General features: G+C 37.7%; 1 long non-coding RNA gene across 2 annotated transcripts in view; it reads left to right on the forward strand.

Annotated features, from left to right (window-relative positions):
- LOC108513907 (uncharacterized) overlaps positions 1 to 5500 on the forward strand; it is a 36471-nt gene extending 30971 nt beyond the window's left edge. For both annotated transcript variants that reach the window (XR_001881050.1, XR_001881051.1), the window contains 2 exons: positions 4280 to 4407; positions 5160 to 5500. This is a non-coding gene — a long non-coding RNA (uncharacterized LOC108513907). The remainder of the gene's footprint in view (positions 1 to 4279; positions 4408 to 5159) is intronic.
- The last annotated feature ends 15646 nt before the right edge of the window (positions 5501 to 21146 follow it).

Consider the following 21146-nt stretch of genomic DNA (forward strand, 5'->3'; position numbering starts at 1 on the left):
AAAAAAAAAAAAAAAAAAAAAAAGAGAGAAATGAATAAACTAGATCCCTTGAAGACAGAACCAGCTTCTCCCTGGATAACTCTATACATGATGGGCAAGAACTTAATGTCTCAGTATCTGTTTCCTGTGGATTTTTTTTTCTTTGAGATAGAGTCTTACTCTTGCTACCTAGACTGCAGTGCAGTGGTGCTATCTTGGCTCTCTGCAACCTCTGCCTCCCGGGTTCAAGCAATTCTACCTCAGCCTCCCAAGTAGCTGGGATTACAGGCGTGTGCCCAGCAATTTTTTTTTTTTTTTTTTTTAGTAGATCCGGGGTTTCACCATGTTGGCCAGGCTGGTCTTGAACTCCTGACCTCGTGATCTGCCTGCCTTGGCCTCCCAAAGTGCTGGGATTATAGGCGTGAGCCACTGCACCCGGTGTCCTGCGGAAGTTTTAAGAAAATAGCTGCCCGGTACCTTAGAGTAGCTCTAGTCACTAGTTTACCTCTATGAAAAAAGTGTATTTTATGGTAATGAACTCTTCAAATGGACATTATTCTACCAGATCAAGGGTTATGAATGTTTTTCTGGGCCATAGACACCTTTTGCAGTCAATAAGCCTACAGACCCCTTCTCAAAGTAACTTTTTAATGCATGAAATATAATGCATAGACTTATGAGAGAAATTATTTGAAATAGTGAAATACAGTTATCAAAACATTAAAAAAAAATTCGTGTTATAGTAGTATACATGTTTTTGTTAACACATTGAAGAAAAAGATGATATTTAAAGTGTCAGCAAGTTAGTTTTATTTTTTAAAGCATCAGCTACCGTAGCTTAGCTAAAGTAAGATTATTAAACTGTGGAGTGGTCCTTGACTCATCTCCACATACTGACTAATGCGAAATTGTAGACGGGGAAAGAAATGTGGATGCTGAGGTCATCAAGGTATTACACATGACTTCACTGTCAGGTGGCTGATCAAAACGAGTTTCAAAACTGCCCAATAGTTGGCCGACTTGTATTACAATAACATTTGTGGGCAGAAAGACTAGTATCATGTGAACCCTGATGTCAGTATAATAATGACTGCAATTCTAAACAGTGATGGAATTGTCATTAGTCTTTCTCTATGTATGCATACATACATATATAGAGAGAGAAGTTTACAACAATAATGTAATATAAAAAATCTGAGATTTCCATTAATGATGGAGTTGTAGATTCTTCTAATATCATGGTGATACATGCTTTCATACTGGAAGGAAGTAGTACATCTCAGTTAATGGCTAGTGACATAAAGATAGAAGCTTCCCTTTCCCCAGAGGATGAGAACCTCTGTACTAAGCCCAAAGTTTCTTAGGACTAGGAGGCCCTGATAAATCTTTGCACTCTTAGCAACATCATATTGTATGTCTTGTTCATCCAAGCAAAATTATTTTTTACTTACTAGATGATCTTCCCATTGGCGCTTTCTTCTACTTTTCCTAACCCATTTGGATGAGTTTGACGACAACAAAAGCCAAGGAACTGACAAAGACAGCAAGTGGCCACAGCTAACAGCCAAGCCAGTTCACAAAAGTCCCAGGGAGAAAGATTCCCACTGTTTTCCACTCCCAGGACTTCCTACTGGACATGATAGAACCGTTGAGATGGATTCAGGAATGAATAGTTTATTGACACTGATGTCAAACAGAGAGGCAAGATGTCTAGGATATGTGACCTATGGACCAGCATTGGTCTTTTGAAAATGTAAGAGTCCCAGGCTCCACTCCAGACTTACTGAATCAGAATATGCATTTCAACCACACGTGCAGGTGAAGTGTGTGTGCATTAAAACGTGAGAAGCTGTAGCACTCAGGACGACAGTATTCCATGTAGATCACCTAAGCATCTTACCTCACGATCTCATCCTTCACCCCATACACTCTCCTCCCAAGACCTTACTCCTACGTGAGACTTGTTCTGCTTGTATATTACCTTATATTATAAAATCATTAAGGTTAGGAGGGGCTCAATCACTAGAGCAACTGGGAGAGGCGCCAGTGCTTTGAATGTAGCTGGAAACTCTCTCCAACTGTAAACTTGGCCTGCCTTACTTTGGTTGGTCCAAAGAATATACACATTCTACAGTCTCTTTATCTTTATCTAGTTTGTTTGTCTCAGTGTCTTACTGAGAAATATGTTCTTCAGAATTCACTGACAACACATATTTAATCTAGTATATGGCTCTCCTTCAAAACAATAAATTTCCCTTTATCAGCACTAACCCCAAACTCCCTCACCGATTTCTACCTCTTTCTTTTTTTTCCTTTTTCCTTTTTTTTTTTTTGTTTTAAGATGGAGTTTTACTCTTGTTGCCCAGGCTGGAGGTACAATCTCGGCTCACCACAACCTCCGCCTCCCGGGTTCAAGCGATTCTCCTACCTCAGCCTCTGGAGTGGCTGGGATTACAGGCATGCGCCACCACGCCTGGCTAATTTCTTTTGTATTTTTAGTAGAGACAGAGTTTCTCCATGTTGGTCAAGCTGGTCTTGAACTCCCAACCTCATGTGATCCACCCGCCTTGGCCTCCCAAAATCCTGGGATTACAAGCGTGAGCCACCGCACCCAGTCTGATTACTATCCTCTTTAAATGTATCTCCCTATAAAAAGAAGTTCATCTCTTTTTCTCTTTTCTTATGCCCTAGAAAACTAAAACTCATGAAAATATCCTGACTCTAGCATTCTACTTATTCATTTTAAATAATTATACATTATTTTGAAAGGACCAAAGTGAAACAGTTTTTTTAAATATGAGGCCCACATCCTTCCCTACTGACTCTCCCCTTCTGGCAGGTCTCTTGGACTTAGTTGTTAGGACCATCAGGACCCAGTGCATAAAGGGCTATACTACAAAATTTTGTTTTAATGTCTTTTATTTGAAATTACAGTGTACATTCTAACAGAAATTGTAGATATAGTGGTTTGTTTTCCAAAATAACAAGTAAAGATTATTAAATCTTTAATATGATTGAGGAATTGTTCATCTACAATGAAGGATAATAGAGCAATGTTATTGCAATACAGTAACTAAACAGGAGGAAAAACTAATGACATTGAATATGAAGTGATAATATATGCATTTTAGATTTGGTTGAACTAAAGAAGCATGAGTATCATCTGTGAAAACCATAATAAGGCTACCTTTTACTATTATGAATAATTATATCTAAAAATAGTTGCTGTTCTATTCCTGAATATAAACGGTATCCAGGCCCTACCAGATGTAACTTGGGTCTCCTGGTTCCTTGAGAATAACGTATTTTTCACTCCAGTTTTTAATCAACTCTACCCACATGTTCAGGCAATCATTGGTGTAAAACTTGAGACCTTTGGAGAAGGAGCCCTTTGAGATTCCTCGTAGGACCACACTGCCATCATCCTCTGCCTCCCTTGTGCTAATCTCTTCTGACTCCATGACTCCTAAATATTCTTCTGGGGAAAATCAACGTTTTGAACTGAGTGATGGTATGAGTTTCAGATCCCAGCTTAAATCCTGACTTGGGTAGAGAAAGGTAGGGGATATGTTATCCTCAGTCTCGTGGAATCTCAACTCTCTCATGGAATCCCAACTCTGGGTGTTAGAGAAAGCTATTCTTCCATAGCAAAGTTTCTGAAAATAAGAAGACTCAAGAAAACTAATTGAGTCCAAAATGTTGATTTCAGCAGGAACAAAGTAAGTACAACCTGACCCCAAAGGGGAATCAATTTTAACGAACGTGTGGAAACAGTCTCAGAACAGAACACATCTGAGTTACGTGTAATTAATTGACTTTAAAAGTCATGATGATTAAAATCTATCCAGTGGCCCTTAAAAAACTGGCTCATTAACTTTGAAAATAATCTCTGTATTGACATGGCTCAGGTAACTGACCCTCAAAATGGAAGTGTTAAGTTGGTTCTATCGCAGAGATTAATTATTCTTTGGGAAATAAGTGAAAATTAACAAATTGATTTCATGTGGTATCCAAACGTGTTCACAGCCCTCGCAATAATCACTGAAAGTTATTTAGCACAGAAGGAGGACCTACAAACTAGCTTCCAAGAAGAAAGCAAGACAGTGCATTCCTCCGCATCACTGTAATCTTTATTAGGACTCTAAGAAAACACATGACTGAGAAGTAACTCATTGCCTCAGTTGTTTTATAAGACATAGAAGAAAAGCTGTTTGGGATAAGAGGTCACTTTTGGAATTTTGGATAAAGAAGACTTTCTTACTACCTGTTAAAAATTACTAATTTTTCGTCTTCCTTTTAGTTATACCTAAAGACTCCTACATGGCTTTGATGACATAAAGGGTTTGTGGAGTGAAGACAGAAATGGTGAATGAATAAACAATTTGGGCTCGAATGTAATGACCAAAAGAAGTCCAGGAGAGGTTTCAGGTAGGGAAAAAACGGAAAGTGAAAGTTTTCATTTCCCAAATAGTGACAAATCTCAATAAAACAAATGAAAGAGGCATTCTGAATTGAGACAGTTATAGACAATCTACCATTTTCTTTTTAATCAGTATTAAAACACAAACTAGGTTTTGTTTAGCATCTTATTAAACCTATAGAGAACTATTCCTTATACTATTTTAGATATGTAAAAAATTGAATAATGTTTTATCTTCTGAAGAGAATTTATAGTGTCTTTATTCTATGTAATTCTGTAATACTGAAATACATTTCTACTTTGAAATATCAGTTAATAAAGTCTGATTTTGGTATATTTCTCAAGATACTTGATTAAAATATCATCTTAACAAATATTTGAATAACATTTTTCTTTTTAAGAAAACCTACTGTATATTTCATCTTTGGTGTTATCAAAAAACAGAGTATATCAATCTGTAAATCTTGCTACATTTGCTGGAAAAATTGGCATCTTTTGGATTAAGGTGAAACTTCGTATTTTGAGAGTGTTTTAAATTATAGCATACTTTGATCATGATTTGAAATCTGTATATCTCAGATTTTATGTTTGTTTGAATTATAGAAAGGTTTAATGAGTTTTGTGTTGCTTTTAGAGTCTAGAAAATGCTCAAGTAGATAATAGGATATGGATACCCTAACAATAAATCCGTTAGCTTTTGGTATTGGGTATTAGGTTTCACTCACAAGTTTTTCAATTTAAAAAAATCTTTTATTCCCAGGGAACCAACATGCAGCTACATCCACAATTCCTCAGCACTGGAACAACATGCTTGTGACCTTTCCTTTTCACAGCAACAGCGATGTGTTTGGTTTCTGAACCATTGAAGTACTTTTCAACTTTCTCCCTTGGAAAAGCTGGCACCTTGCCTGAGATCCTTGGTGTGATCTAGCATTGCTTTTGTTTTAATCACATTCCAGTGGGAAACAGCCACTTAGCCAAATTTACATCAGCACTTCCTATGGTAGCTATTGGAAACGGCACGGGCAAAACTGTTGCTATCTACTACATTCATTGGACTCCGGTAGCTTGTAACAAATAAATAGATGTATTTTGGCTCCTCTTTTCCACACTTTTCCTCTATGTTTAAAAATATTTTGAACAAATGATGAAGTGTTGACACTTGATCATTCTTAGGAGCCCATTAAATAAAAAACTGTATTGCCAAGCGTGATGGCTCATGCCTGTAATCCCAGCACTTTGGGAGGCCAAGGTGGGTGGATCACTTGAGGCCAAGAGTTTGAGACCAGCCTGGACAATATGGTGAAAACCCATCTCTACTACAAATAAAAAATAAAAAAATTAGTCAGGCATGGTGGTGTGCACCTGTGATCCCAGCTGCTCTAGAGGCTGAGGCACGAGAATTGCTTGAACCCAGGAGGTGGAGATTGCAGTGAACTGAGATTGCACCAGGACACTCCAGCCTGGGCAACAGGGCAAGGCTCCATCTCAAAAAAAAAAAAAAAAAAAAAAAAAAAAAAAGATTGTATCATGCTGTGTTCATTTTCCAGGGAAGGCTGCCAGAGTGAAGTACTATAAACCAATATAAAACAATACAAATTTATTGTTTCATAATTCTGTAACCTCAAAGTCATGAGTCAAGGTGTTGTCATTGCCATGTTTCCTCTGAAACCTGAAAAAGAGAATCCTTCCTTGCCTCTTCTTAGCCTCTGATGATTTGCCAGCACTCTATGGCATTCCCTGGTTTGTAGAACCATCATTCTAACCTTCTCTCCTCACATGGCGTTCTCTCTCTGTATCTTCATAACATTTTTCCTTTGTGTGTGTCTGTCTCTGTGTTTGAATTTCCCCTTTTTATGATGACACCAGTGCTATTGGATTAGGGCCCACCCTAATGACCTCGTTTTAACTTGATTACCTCTATAGAGACTATTTCCAAATAAGGTCACATTCTCACATACTGAGGTACTGCGTGTGGGACTTCAACCTATCTTTTTGGAGATACAGTTTCACCCATAACACATGACAGCTACACATCTTTCTAAATAACCACAAAACGCAAGTATTATGCTCAGATTTAAGGACTATGCCCTTTGGTTTACAGATTTAAATGTTTTCTACTATGGAAGCAGGCTGAAGGGCTTGAATAGGAAGAGGATGGATGGTTGCACGGCTTCCCTGGTAGATGCTGAATGTCCTCTGGGTGATACCATTGGTAATGGTCCATCTGTTCTCTTCCAGTGCCCTGATCACCCTCCTGTGGCCAGTAATCCTCAAATCTCATTTTTACCTATTGAGGATTTAAGCTGAGCTTTCTTTAAATGATTGGTGGTTTGAGGCTAGGTGAGAATGTTTGAGTTGGAGACATGGTTTGAGAATAAATATGTACAGATCCACATATATGCCAATTCTAATGGAGACAGCACCTAGGCCTGCCTGGCAAGAGGTCTGTGAAGAGACTTTGACCTTCAGAACACACACTCCCCATTCCTTTTTATTTACTGCACTAACTACCTGTGTGGTAAATGTTTGCTGCACTCTGGATTGCGTTATAACACTCTACACCTCTTTAATGCCTGGGAATTAAGGTGGAGGTGTCATATTACCTTGCATAAAATATCACTGTACACTATTTTGGCATGTAGGAATAGGACAACAGGAATCGAAAATACTAAAGAGAATTGGGTCTCCATCCTTCCCTTTGGAAGGAATCTAAATCAATATTAAGTATTTTCTTTCTGCACTGAAGAATTAGAGAACGTACTGTCTGTGACAGCCTTTTGGAAATTATGCAAATCACTGATTTGTGGGTGTCATATTATATGCCTATGTCTTATTTACAAATTATGGTGTATGGACATTTGGGAGACAGGAATCAAGCTTATTACATTTTATCCACTCTAAGATGAACTTATCCAAGACCTCCATATTTTAGCATCTCTGAAAGCAGGATGTGTCTTATAATCTATGGATTATTACCATCATCATGGTGACAGAGCTGTCATTGCCTGCACATGGGTGAACTTGGTTGTAGCTCTCAACAATATCATCACATCTGTTGATGCATTGTTGATAATCCACATGTTGAATTTAATTGTCACTTAAAATGAATATAGAAAGAATACATTATAATCCAGTAATGAAATGAAAGTGATTTGTACATAGCAAGATGCAGAAATAGAAAAGTGGGGGCATACATGTAACAGTAGTGAAGCAGATATTGGTGATTGGAGGGATGACTGCAATTCCACATTTTCTTGCAAAGCAATTATGAAGTGCTTTACATAACCTAAGAAAGAGAGCCATAAATTGTTGAAGCTTTGTTACATTTTGTACTAAAATGTGGGCAAAAAGACTGCTTACCATATGCAAGGCAAGGTGACGAAAAAAAAAGAAGAAATCGCTAATTACCTCTTAATAGATGAAAAAAATGTAATGCAATGAAAATTGATATGACCAACTCATGCATGCATACATACTATCAGTATGGCATTGTGTCATCAGTTAGTTGGAAGTGTTTCTCCCTTCTCAGTTGAAATAAAATTATGGTTTGCCTTAGAACTGATAGCATCATCAATGAAATGTATTTTTTTGCCATCTCCATGAGTCCTAGATGCTGAAACTTCCTGGGAAAACACTAAATATTTATTGATTGACTGTATGGGTTTGGTCATTTAAATAAAACAGTGTGCCATTATTGTGGCTGGCAGGACTGGAGGCTGCCTCCATGAGTAAGAGAATAAGTTAGTATTTTCCTAGTCTGCTTTGTTGCAGGGGTCTTGAAAGTAACTTTTAAGTAAGGGAATGGAATAGAAGGGGTGGCTGATGTAAGAGAAGGCTAAAGCATGGGAACGGGTTTGGCAAATAATTAGTTGCCACTCTCTCAGCATGTTCTGGGAGCTGTTGTCACCCACAGGACACTCAATGACAGTGTGGGGAAGCCTCATCATGATTATTTTTCCTTCTATCTAGATCCCACTTAAAAGCTCTGCTTTTAGCTTAATCATGTACATAAATATATGCACTGGTTCTACTCAATACATAATTCTATGCTATTTACAAGATGACTTTTTCTTAATATATCTGTTGGATCATGGTTAGTATTAACATTTCTAAGAACACCTTTTTGATCACCCCTGTTTTTAGTTTGTTTTATACCTCTCCATCCTCTTGCTTTGTATTGAGGGAGGATTTCTTCTGCACCCTCCAGGTGTACATCCCAAGGTTTTGTACTGTCATTGCCATCACTCAGCTTGCATGATGTTGATGTCACTGATATCCATAAAGCACTGTTATTAAATATATCTCTGTGGCTATCAATGACCCCAATTCCACAAGTGGCTGTAAGAGTATTTCCACGCCGGGCGCAGTGGCTCAAGCCTGTAATCCCAGCACTTTGGGAGGCCGAGACGGGCGGATCACGAGGTCAGGAGATCGAAATCATCCTGGCTAACATGGTGAAACCCCGTCTCTACTTAAAAATACAAAAAACTAGCCAGGCAAGATGGCGGGTGCCTGTAGTCCCAGCTACTCGGGAGGCTGAGGCAGGAGAATGGCGTAAACCCGGGAGGCGGAGCTTGCAGTGAGCCGAGATCGTGCCACTGCACTCCAGGCTGGGTGACAGAGCGAGACTCCGTCTCAAAAAAAAAAAAAGAGTATTTCCACTTTGTTTGTTTTGGATAAAATACCTATTAATTTCAAGTGTCTTCTTGTCCTTACATTTGCAGGACTCATCAAAAAGTTACGCATGCTCTATTCTGTATATTCTCTCTCCTCTAATGGAAATAGTAACTATTTATATTTGTGTAAAGGGGAATATAATTATTTATTTCATATTGAATATGTATACCAGATGCCTACACCAAGCGTTTCAGCATCCTTACATACTTCTTTTTATTTAATCTTAAAATAACTATATGAATTACATATAGGTATCATGAGCTTTGGTATTATAAATTATATTTTCAATAAGAAAACAGGCAAAAAAAATGTTTCCATTGTTATAATGCGGCAGTTTATGACACTCTAGCTCCCAAATCTTTTTCTTTCTCTAAACCTTTGCTAAACTTTTACAATTAAAATTATGCAGTAAATATCTGAGATAACTGGGGAGTCCTAAAGTTTTAGATTTAAGATGAGCCTCTATAACAACAATTACAGTAAAAATGGACAGTCACTGAGTGCTTCTTTTGTACCAGGTAAGCTTCTAAGCTCTTTATGAATATTTTGTGACTAGGGCAACTAAAAGATAAAAACCATAATCTTCTTTATTTTATAAACAAGGAAACTGAGGCAAAGAGACTAAAGCAATTGGCCTCAGTTTATAGAACCTGCAATTGGAGTGAGGACGCAAACCAAGGCAGTCAACCTCAGAGCCTTCGTGCATCATCACTCCAGAATTCTGGTTCTTCACTTACCCACTTAAGAAATGAAAGCCCAGAGAAGCCTTTGAGAAAGAGCTGCCAAGGATCCTATGGAGTGTCAGTCTTAATTTTCATGCTTTCGGAAGCTGTTAGATCTTGGTACACCTCAGGATTTCTGATCAGTAACTACAGAGGAATAATAAGGCAGCTATGAGTGTAGTCGTTCATTCTTAACTTTTTTGTTCTGCTCCCTGATGACACGAATGAACTGACTTCATTAACTGTCTCCAGAGCACCAGGGTGGCCTCACCTCCTGTTTCTCCAGCCTCATCTGCTGGGGCTTTTCACCTCAGCCTCCACCCTAGACATGCAGAACTGCTGCAGCCCCTCCCCTCCCCAACACACATTGTCCCACACGCGTCCCCACAGCCCCCACATGCACGTGCACACACACACACAGAAACACACACAGACACATACACGGTGACCTCCTTAAAGTCTAGGCTCATGTTGTCCTTGTTGTCCATAATGCCCCTCATCAAGTCCCAGTCTCCCACCCCAGTTGGATTCCTCCCACTCATCCTGTCAGAATGAACTAATGGGTTGCCTCCCCAGGAAGCTTTCCCTCACCCTCGGCCCACCTCCTCTCGCTGGGATGGAAACTTTTCTACATGAGCTCACGTTGTGAGTTTTTCATAAAAAGTATCTTGGGCCACATTTGAGTTAAAAGTGGTTACCAAAGTGTTTTCTTTTTAATTCAACTTTCAAAAAATGTATAGTGTAGGATTGTTTCATATTACAAAAATTGTGTAAGACCTATAGAAAATCCAGAAATAACACAAGGAAGAAAATAAAATTTCTTTAATTCCAACATCAAGCAGTCATTATTGTTAATATGTTACATTACATCCTATTCCTACCTTGTCCCTATCCCTGCCTAGGGATATATTAACATACATTTTAAAATGAAGTGAAATAGATATAAAGAGTTCATGTTCCAAAAATATGTGAAATATTTCATTTTTGAAAGTTACAGATGATCCTGATGTACTTCTTAATGCCCTAATACATAAGTCAGCAAAGAACCTTGAGAACTGACTGAGAATAAAAGAAGCAAAATATCAGTCATATGTCTTGAAAAGTTCTTACCAATGGTTAAAACCATTTTCTGTGTGAAAATTTAGGGCCTAGAGTTTTAATATTTAATATTTCTATAAATGGACTATTATAGTGGAGAATTCTGTTCCTTTTCCAGAAAGAATGATTTCTTCATTAGCCCCAGCTTTGCAGCTAAATACCTAGTACTTATTTGCAATAAATGAATCATTTAATAAGACCACCTACACATAATTCAATTATACTTGTTTTCTGCAGAGAAAATCAGTGAAAATGTATTTGTGTTAATCCATAACCAATGATTTGTACTTGAAATTTGTTCTGAGTCTAGAAATATTAGTAAATAGCATTTTATTTCTAAATTATTTCATGCTTGACATGGATGTTTTAGATGCCTGGTGCCCAGATTTATCCTCGAGGCCACCACCTTGGATTTTGTTGTGGACAGGTCTATGTGGCCTTCAATTCCCATCATGCTGGCAGAGAGACTATACGTGTGCAGCCTGTTTTTGCTTTCTGACCTGGCGTTCTGCAGATCCCAGGAGCTGGCAGGAACTTGTTTGGTTGTTGCATATGTGCAGCTTAGAACCTTGGGGGAAGTTAATACCCCTGAGGGCTACTCTCAACCAGTGAGGCCAGAAACTGATGGAAAGTTCTCGATTTTCTGTCCCTCAGGTAGGAATTCTGGGAGGCATCCAGGACACTTCTCACAAGGCCCTTACAAAATTAAGCCCCACTGTCATAGCATTGGCATTCCTTAACACATACTTCGGTTGACTGGTTCTCCTTCCCTGGCTCGTAATCCTCCCCACTCCTGCTCTTGGGATCACTTCCCAAGTAAATTACCTGCACGCAAATCCTTTATCAGATTCTGTTTTGATGAGAACCCAACTAAGATAACAAGTAAGGATTGTCTAAAAACTTATATACGAGTAACATTCTAATGAAATCTAAGCATGCTATTCTGTGTATAAAATCATAAGTATGTTAAGTGGCACCCTAGAATGTATACCTTCCTGGGAAAAAATAAATTAAAACTTCTAAATACAAATCAAACTTGAATACATTATTCAAGCTTATAATATGAATTCATCTCTAACACCACCAATTCCTGTCTGTATGACACTAATCAAGGTTTTCAATATCATGGAGACTATAATTTGATTATCTCTATATAATCAAGGGTGTATCTCTGTATAATCAATCTAAGGGTGATAGTATCTACCACACAGATTATGGATTAGGGATTATGACATACCATGTAAATCGTGATGAGAAGTTTGGATTATATCCTGAAGGCAATGGAGACTAGTAAACGGGTAGCACTGAAGAATAAATGATTAGATTCACATGATAGAAGGATGGCTGACAATAAAGTAGAGAACAGATATCAGGGAGTTAGAAGAACAGGAAACTTTGAGATTGTCATCAAGCAAGTGAGAGATGATGATGGTGACCTGAATCGGAGGAGTCAGGGTAGGCATGGTGAGAAGTGGGCAGATTTGACTGAGAACCTTGTTGACCAAATTGATGTTGGGAACACAAACAGAGGAACCAAAGATGGCATCCACATTTCTGTCTTGGGCCCCTGCATGGATGGATGGATTTACTGCATGAATGCAGAGCCATTCCCTGAGGGAGGAACACAGAAGGAGATAAGAAGACTTGGTCAAGTGCCGTGGCCTTGGGACTTTGCTTGTTGAGTTGTGACATTATGTAGTCAAGAAATACAGTTGTGAGAGGGTGAGGCCAGACAGATTTCTTTTGGGAAGTGACAGCTAAGATGTGACCTGACGAGTGAATAGGGATAGCCCTGATGAAGATGAGAGCAGGCGTGGAAATAAACTTCCTTATGATCCAGCAATTCCACATCTGGGTATTTATTTAAAAAAAATTGACATCAGGATCTTGAAGAGATATTTGCACTACTAAGTTCATTGCAACATTATCCACAATAGCCAAGAGTGGAAACAACCTTAATATCTACTGAAGGATGAGTAAATAAGCAAAACATGATATATATCAAAAAATGGAATATTATTAAGCCTTAAAGAAAGAATGAAATCCTGCCATAAGTGACAACGAGGACATTGTGCTAAGTGAAATAAGCCAGTGTAAAAGACAAATACTTCATTTTTCCAGTTAGATCAGGTATCTAAAGCAGTCAAACTCAGAAAAAGTTGGATGATAGTGGTTGGGGACTGGGAGGAGGAGGAAATGAAGAGTTACTAATCAATGGGCGTAAAGTCTTAGTCTGGCAAGATGAATAAAGCTCTAGAGATCAGCTGTAGAACATTGCACCTGTAGTTAACAATACTGTATTGTGCACTCATAAATTTATTAAAAGGGTAGAGCTCATGTTAAATGTTACCACAATTATAGAAAGAAATGAAGGTCAGTAAGGACAACAGGGTGCGTATGCAGGGAGTAAGGAAGTGGCTCATTGCAATGCAAAAGAACTAAAGGCTGGCTGACTTTCAGAATTGCTAAGAAATATCCTTCATCCTTAACATGAAAGCAGGAGACTTAGCTTTGTGATGCTATCTGCATTTTTTTCAAATAATCTTGAATAAGTTATTTTCCCTAGACCCAGCCTATTTTTTCCACCTTAACTGCTTTAAAAATATTCTTCACTCCCCAAACACCAGCATTGTAATCCTCTTTCATGCCTTTCACTTCATAGCACTATTAAGCCGTCAAACAGAGGCTGTTGAGATGGAAATGGTATTCAGAACATCATCCAGTGACAAAACAGTGATGTCCTTTACCTAGAATTTTAGGAATTACATACCAACTGGAGTTCAGGTGTGGAATACTGAGAGACATCATCTTTGAATTAAAATTAGAGTTTAGTTTTGAAGTGGCTCTGTTGTTTAAAAACCACATCCTTTCAGAAGGACTCAGAGAAGCCCAAAAGCTTCTACCATTTTTTTCACTAATATAAAATATTTATAACACAGTCATTTATTCGGGTCTCATTCTATTATGCTGCCCACATTGTTGAAATCTACTGTAGACATTCAAGCATGTTTGACCCTTGGCTACTTAATAAATCATGTAATAATGACAGTACACTGCAGTTAAGTTGTTAGAACAAATGCAATCAGACAGACACTTAGAGAGGGAGTAAAAGAAATCTCTTAGATGGCAAAACTGCATAATGAGCTAAGGATTAGTTACCTGAAAAAGATTTGCTGATAAGGCAAAGCATCTGGGATTCTTGTTCCCTATTGTCTTAAATCCGCTAGAAGTACTGTGGATGCTGACATTTGATCTTTTGAGCTTGAGAGCATTAATATGCTAAGGCTTGAGAATCTGCATTTAATTTTGTCCTAAACAAGCACTGAGTTGGAAGTTTTTGTTGTTTTTGTACTTAAAGATATTTAAACATTATACATATACACACACACATATATATACACAGATATATATAGGTATATGCACACACAAATAGACACATACATAAACATGCATATACATACACATGCATACATAACCATATGCACACATGTGGTTCCATGATTTCCAGGCAAACACCTGAAATGGCTTCAATATATTTCAATAATATGGAACATTTTAGTGCTGAGTAGTTTTAATGCAAGTTGATTTTTAAAAAGCTATTTGAGCTAATTGCTAGTCTGGGAATTTCTTAAACATAACATAAACAATTTCAAGAGATCAAATTTAAAATTTAGAACCCCAAAACATTTTTTAAAAGCAATATAATTTCTGATTCGTAGGAATGCTGTCAAGTTACAAACAAGCTTGGTTTGGTTGACTTAAATATGTAGTGTGATCTCTTGGCGTTTCTTATTTGCTTCTCCTATCTCGGTTTTCGAAGAGTTCCTTGATTTTGTCAACATTGGCACAGTCTGAAAGGTCATCCTGATACACTGGAGGTTTCATTACTGCTTGAGCTTATTATTGTGAAATACATTTTCTTCCAGTAAAGGGTTTCAGATGGGCACGTTTTCTATACATTTCACCATATTCCAACATATTCTGGCATAATTAAAATTATGTGGTTGTCCTGAGGTGTAATTATATCTCACAGGGTCACTGGTTTTTGTTGTTGGTGCTGTATTTTTTTAAAAAATTTTGTTGGTGGTCAAAAGCTTTCTTATTTGCATAAAATATGTTTAGTAAGGATGCTTGTTCTTGACTCAACCCTCAATCCTCCCGGTCTTCCAAGATAGCAAATGTTTTAAAGAGTGAATGTCTTCTAGGTTTTCATCTACTCAGTTATCATTTCTGAAGAACAAAATCTGATCCTGCAAGATTCCAAAGTCTCCCTTTTCCCTTAGGAAACGTCTTGGAGATGCATAGGCATCACATTAGGCTGCTTAGCATGTGTCTTGGGGATAGACAGATGTGCTTATTAGAGATACTGGAGGAATCACACACAAAAAGGAGAAAATGGAATGAAATAAGTGAGAGAATGAAATGTAGAGTTTATAATTGGAAATGGAAAATAATTTAAAAATTTGAAGACTGTTAATTTAGTAAATATATATTTTGTGTCTCCAGCTCATGAGCATTCTCTAGGCTGCTGGAGACACAAAACTGACACAAATCCCTGCCCTCTAGGTATGGTTAGGCTTAATGATATTTGTTCAGGCAGGGCTGTGCCTCTCCTTTCTTGATTTTCTTGATTTCTTTCTTGATTTTATAGGGCTATATCATTTTATTTTTTATGCTTTCCACTTGCTATAGTCAACATTTAAATCGGTAAAAGGCAACCTGGTCTGGGAGAAAAGGTAATAGTCATTTAACCTAAAATTCTTATCAAATTGTTCAACAAAGTAGCACATATATTTGCAAGAGGAGCAGTGGCTTTATCTTGGAATATTTCTAAATAAACAGGGTGTCTATACCAGTACTCTAGATTTTGAGGTTTATTATTAACAGGAATAAATATTTGAGTGTCAGTGTGTGGTCATTTGTATATCTGCAGAAGTTAGCATTTAAATCTAGCAGCTTGTTTTGTTGTTGGTTGGAGAGTACCCTCAGGCATGAGTACATATACATTAACCGCAGGCAGGGCTGGAGACACATGATTCTAGAACAACATTTAGCATTTAATACCTCATTAATCAAAGAAATGAGTTGCGTACTTTGGGCCTCCTCTCAGCCCACTAGATCTATCTACCTACTAGATTCTAGATTCAACTAATTTCAAATATTTTACATTTTAGATAGAATTTGTTCCAGAGGATAGGCTACTGAAAATATGTTTCTAATCCTAGGACTTGGGTAACTTTCCCCTAAGGATGTCAATATTAGTTCATTTTGCGTTGCTATAAAGGAACACCTGGGACTGAATGATTTATTTTAAAAAAGAGAATTTTTGGCTCGTGGTTTTGCAGGCTGTACAAGCCTGGTTCTTGCATCTGCTCAGCTTCTGGTGAGGCCACAGGAAGCTTACAATCATGGTGGAAGACAAAGGGGGAGTAGGCCTGTTATACAGCAAGAGAGGGTGATTCACGAGGCACCAAGTTATTCCTGAGGTATCCATCGTTATGACCCCATCACCTCCCACTAGGCCCATCTCCAACACTGGGGATCACATTTCAACATGAGATTTGAAGGGGATAATATCCCAACAACATCACCATCCTATCAATCTATCTAGATGCTTCCTTTCAGCATAATGAAGTCAAGATTCCAAATTTTATTTTAGGCAAATAGTAACTTTATAAGTGTAAGACATGTTGGGGGGTGGATAAAGTTTAGAATAATTCACCAAGAGATTCAAGTTTAATTTTTTTTTTTTTTTTTTGAGATGGAGTCTCGCTCTGCCGCTCCAGGCCTCGAGTTTCAAATTTTAAGGTCTTGATTGCATTACTTATTCCATTACTTAATTTATATATACACATACACAACCCTCTCACACATACTACACCTGTTCTGTGTAGTTTCCAAGGGATAACAGTGGGTAAGCAAGGTCCATTTGGGTTGAAGTGTTAATAATATGCCTTAGAGATTTATCTTCATAAGCCCAGAGGGATTGAATCAACCTTTGCAGCCATCAAGTCTTCACTGGAATTATTCAGTGTCTTTCCCAATAATCTATTTTCTTTTCTGCATCTCTTATCTGTGATGAAGGTAGCTTCTTATCTGTTGTACTACAGTATTGTTTAGCTTTATTGTTTGGTACCAGGTTTACACCTGGATGCATCTAAACCAGATGGAGCCTTGCTTGGATCATATATTGTAGCCAAGCTGATTGGACTATTTGCCTTTCAGCTTTTCTTGAGCCAAATTAAAATTTGTAATTTCTTTTTTTTCTTCTCTGAGACAGTCTTGCTCTGTTGCCTAGGCTGGAGTGCAGTGGCATGCTCTTAGTTCACTGTAACTTCCACCTCCTAGGTTTAGGAGATTTTCGTGCCTCAGCCTCCTGAGTAGCTGGGACTATGGGCACATACCACCACACCAGGCTAATTTTTGTATTTTTCTGTAGGCTGAGTTTCACCATGTTAGTCAGGCTGGTCTCGAACTCCTGGCCTCAAGCAATCCAACCGCCTTGGCCTCCCAAAGTGCTGGGATTAGAGGCATGAGCCACCACACTCAGCCTAGATTTGTAATTTCTCATGAAACTTTTCTACTCTTAATTCACCCTTGGCACTGCATTTAATCTCTTTCCTCATTGACACATTAACATAAATCCAATGAAGAAGATTTCAATTGCAACATAAGTTGTTGACTTATGATTACAGGGGCTATAAGGATGTCGCCTTTGCTCTGTTTACAAACAGGCTCACAACCTTCTTCCTGGTGTTCCCTTTCTTATATACCTAGGTTTGCCCTTCTAGAGAGTGGGGATATTGGAGCAGATGGCTATGATATTAAGAACCCCTGAAGGATGAGAAACAAGTGAGAGATTAGCGGATAGGAATCCCTGAAAGCTCTGGTCCCAACAGATGAAGTAGAAGAGGGTAGTTGGAGGCACAAAGAATCCTAGTGTTTGGGATGTGCAACTAGGGCCTTGCCTTTTAGTCAATGAAAATTTGCTGCTAAATAATAGATTGATGACTCTTGTTAAGATAGATGCAATATGAGAACAGAGATTTTGTCTGATTCAGCATGGCAAACCTGGCACAGAGACTGAAGTGGTTGGCATATAGCAACAATGATAATAGAAGAAATGCAGTGAGTGCTTACTTAGGTTCTCAATTAATCCTCACATCAAATTTATGAGATTATTACTATTTTCTCCAATTTGTATATGAGGAAACTGAGACACACAAAGGTTAACTTACCCAAGAGTAACTTACCCAAGTAGCTTACCCAAGAGGTCACAGATAGTAAGTGATGGAAATGGTATTGCAACTCAGTTATCTGGCTTCAGGCTCATGCTTGACCATTAGTTTAGAGAATAGGAGAGTGAAGGCCACAATGGGCCTGAAAATCACTTTCTCTACCTTTAAGAAAAAAAATTATCTGCTCTTTTTCAAGACTTAGAAGCCACAGAATGGTAGGCATACTGAAGACTTACTGGTCCAAAAAGACTATTTGGTCTGAAATCTGTTGGTCCTAAGAGCAGACTTTGAGAAGTTTATGTAAGTGTGCCACAATTGGTATAGACTGAATTCCAGAGCTTTATGTCAGGATTGGCCACTCTAGAAAGGTCCTAAACTTAAGACGGCCACATGAAAACCTTTATTTGCTGCTAGCAGGAAGGTCATTCCCAAAGTGGGACAACCCTGGCTGGTAGTGAACAGAGGTTTTATATATTACAGTAATGGAAATTGGTCAGGAGAAAAGGAGAACAAAGAAACAAAAAAATATGAGGTATAGAGGGAAGCAAATATTCTTAGATATAGATGGCTATGGATATGTGAGTCCACTCTGTGAGGATTTAACAAGGAGAATGGGTTGTAGTAGATTTGAGTGAGTCCTTTCATGTTTTTGGGTTTATCAAGAAAAACTGAGAACAGGGGTTTGCAACTCTTGGTTTAGGAGGTCATGCACAAGATTTAAAATCTTCCCACTGTCAAGACTTATCTGCCAGTGGATGTTGAAGCAGAGGCCCAGTGCCTTTCCTTAATCCCAAAGCTTATTACTGGAGGCTACCATACTCAGCACTTAAAACCGAACAAAAATGTCCTAAGTAAACGAAGGAAGCTAAGTTATTGTGACATATTAGAAATAGCCAAAATACTTACCATAGTATTATGAGGTTAAAAAAAAAAAAAACAAAGCTCCAAATAAATAACTAATTAGTACTTTTACTCAGACTATCAATTTTGCTTAGCCACTGCCCCTGGAAAATGTTCAGCACTGACAACAAACATCATTGTTAGGGTTTCCCTTGTATTGCGCTTAAAGAGAAGTGTCATTAACGCTAACAACATTTTAACAACAAAGGAAAATTTTTTCACATAATTTTATCACTCAGACACACCAATTTTTGCTTTTTTCTACATTACTTCCTTGCATGTCTATATTTTTGCATGATTCTTAGTTGTGATTTTCGACAATTTTTGGTTGCAATACAGAAGCAAGACATTTCTCTTTTGAGCCTCATGTGTAGAATTGATCATACACTCAGTTTATGAAGCTCCATCATTCATAGTGCAATTAAGACCCTTCTCTTGTCCCCTTTTCTTAATTCCCTTTATTCCTGATTCCCAAACACATGCCCTTCTCTAGTAGACATCAGCTTTTTGGATATGTATGCACCCTTCTAAAACATGATACTTATAAGAGTTTTAAATGTACATATGTGGCATTTTGTTGCATAAATTACCTCATATTTCCAGGAAACACAAATAATGCTGCAATGAATATCCTTGCAAATATCACATAATGAACTTTGAGAGCATGTCTCTGAGATTTATACCCAAGAATGAGACTGCTGAGTCACAGGCATTTTTCACAATAGGTTTCATTAGGAACTGTCAGATTGCTGTTCAGAGTGACTCAAATCTTTTCATCACTTAGGCATGAAATTTCCAGTTAACTTACATTCTCATCAGTATTGGGCAGTATCTTAATTTTAAAAATTTGCTAATTTGATGGCTCTAAAGTGATATTGTTGTTTAATTTGAATTTCTTTGGTTACTGATGAGTTTTAGGATCTCTAATTCATTCCGTTTTCCTTTTTTGTGTGTGATTTCTATTACAGTACTTGTCCATTTTCTTTTCTTTTGATGTGCAAGAGTTTCCTGTTTTTAAGATATTAATCCCTTGACTGTTTCAGATATTATTGATATCCTCTGCCATTCTGTCATCTGTTTACTAACTTTGCCTATAATATTATTTGTAGAAAAGATATCTCTAATTTTTGTCAAATTAATAAGCATATCTTGTGTGTTTTGTGTAAATATATCTTTTCCATTACAAGATTATAAAGATATTCCACAATACTTACTATTTTGACTTTCTAACTTTAAATTAATATCTTTAATCTGGCTTTCATTATAGTACATTTTATAAAGGAAGGATCTAGGCCGGGCATGGTGGCTCATACCTGTAATCTCAGCAATTTGGGAGGCTGAGGTGGGCGACCGCTTGAGTCCAGGAGTTCAAGATGAGGCTGGGCAACATGGAGAAACCCCATCTCTACTAAAAATACAAAAATATTAGCCAGTGTGGTGGTGCACGCCTGTGGTCCCAGCTACTCAAGAGGATGAGGCAGGAGCATCACCTGAGCCCAGGAAGTCGAAGCTGCAGTAAGCAGTGATTGCACCACTGCGCTCTAGCCTGAGCGAAAGGGGACAGGAGATCCTGTCTCAAACAAACAAACAAAAAACAACAAAGTTAAGATCTAGTTTATTTTGCTCTGTATACTGAATGAGATTTTTCCAGTATAATCTACTTAAATGAGGAATTGTCTCCTCATTGGTTTTGATGCTCCTTTTCCCATATAGTTTTAATACATATGTATATGTATATATAGGATATATATGCATGCATGCATATTGTCTTCTCCTAAGTTTCATTAGTTTGTTCTCCACCAGTATGATTTTGTTTCTATTACTAAGCCTTTATAGCTTTAAAATATAGTAGAAGATGCAACCTACTTTGCTCTTATTTTTGCCTTATTGAGTTAGTTATTTGTGGTTTTTATATTCCATATAAATTCTAGAATAAGTATTTTCATATTTTGGAAACTGTGGCTAAAATTTCTATTGGGATTAAATTAATTTAGAGATTAATCTGGGAAATAGTGATACCTTCACAATGATATTTCCCATTTGTGAACACAGTATATTTCTCCACTTACTCAAGTCTTTTTCAATGTCCTTAAGAATATTTTAAAATGT

Source organism: Rhinopithecus bieti, unplaced genomic scaffold (genome assembly GCF_001698545.2).
Source record: "Rhinopithecus bieti isolate Rb0 unplaced genomic scaffold, ASM169854v2 scaffold_32835, whole genome shotgun sequence".
NCBI lineage: Eukaryota > Metazoa > Chordata > Mammalia > Primates > Cercopithecidae > Rhinopithecus > Rhinopithecus bieti.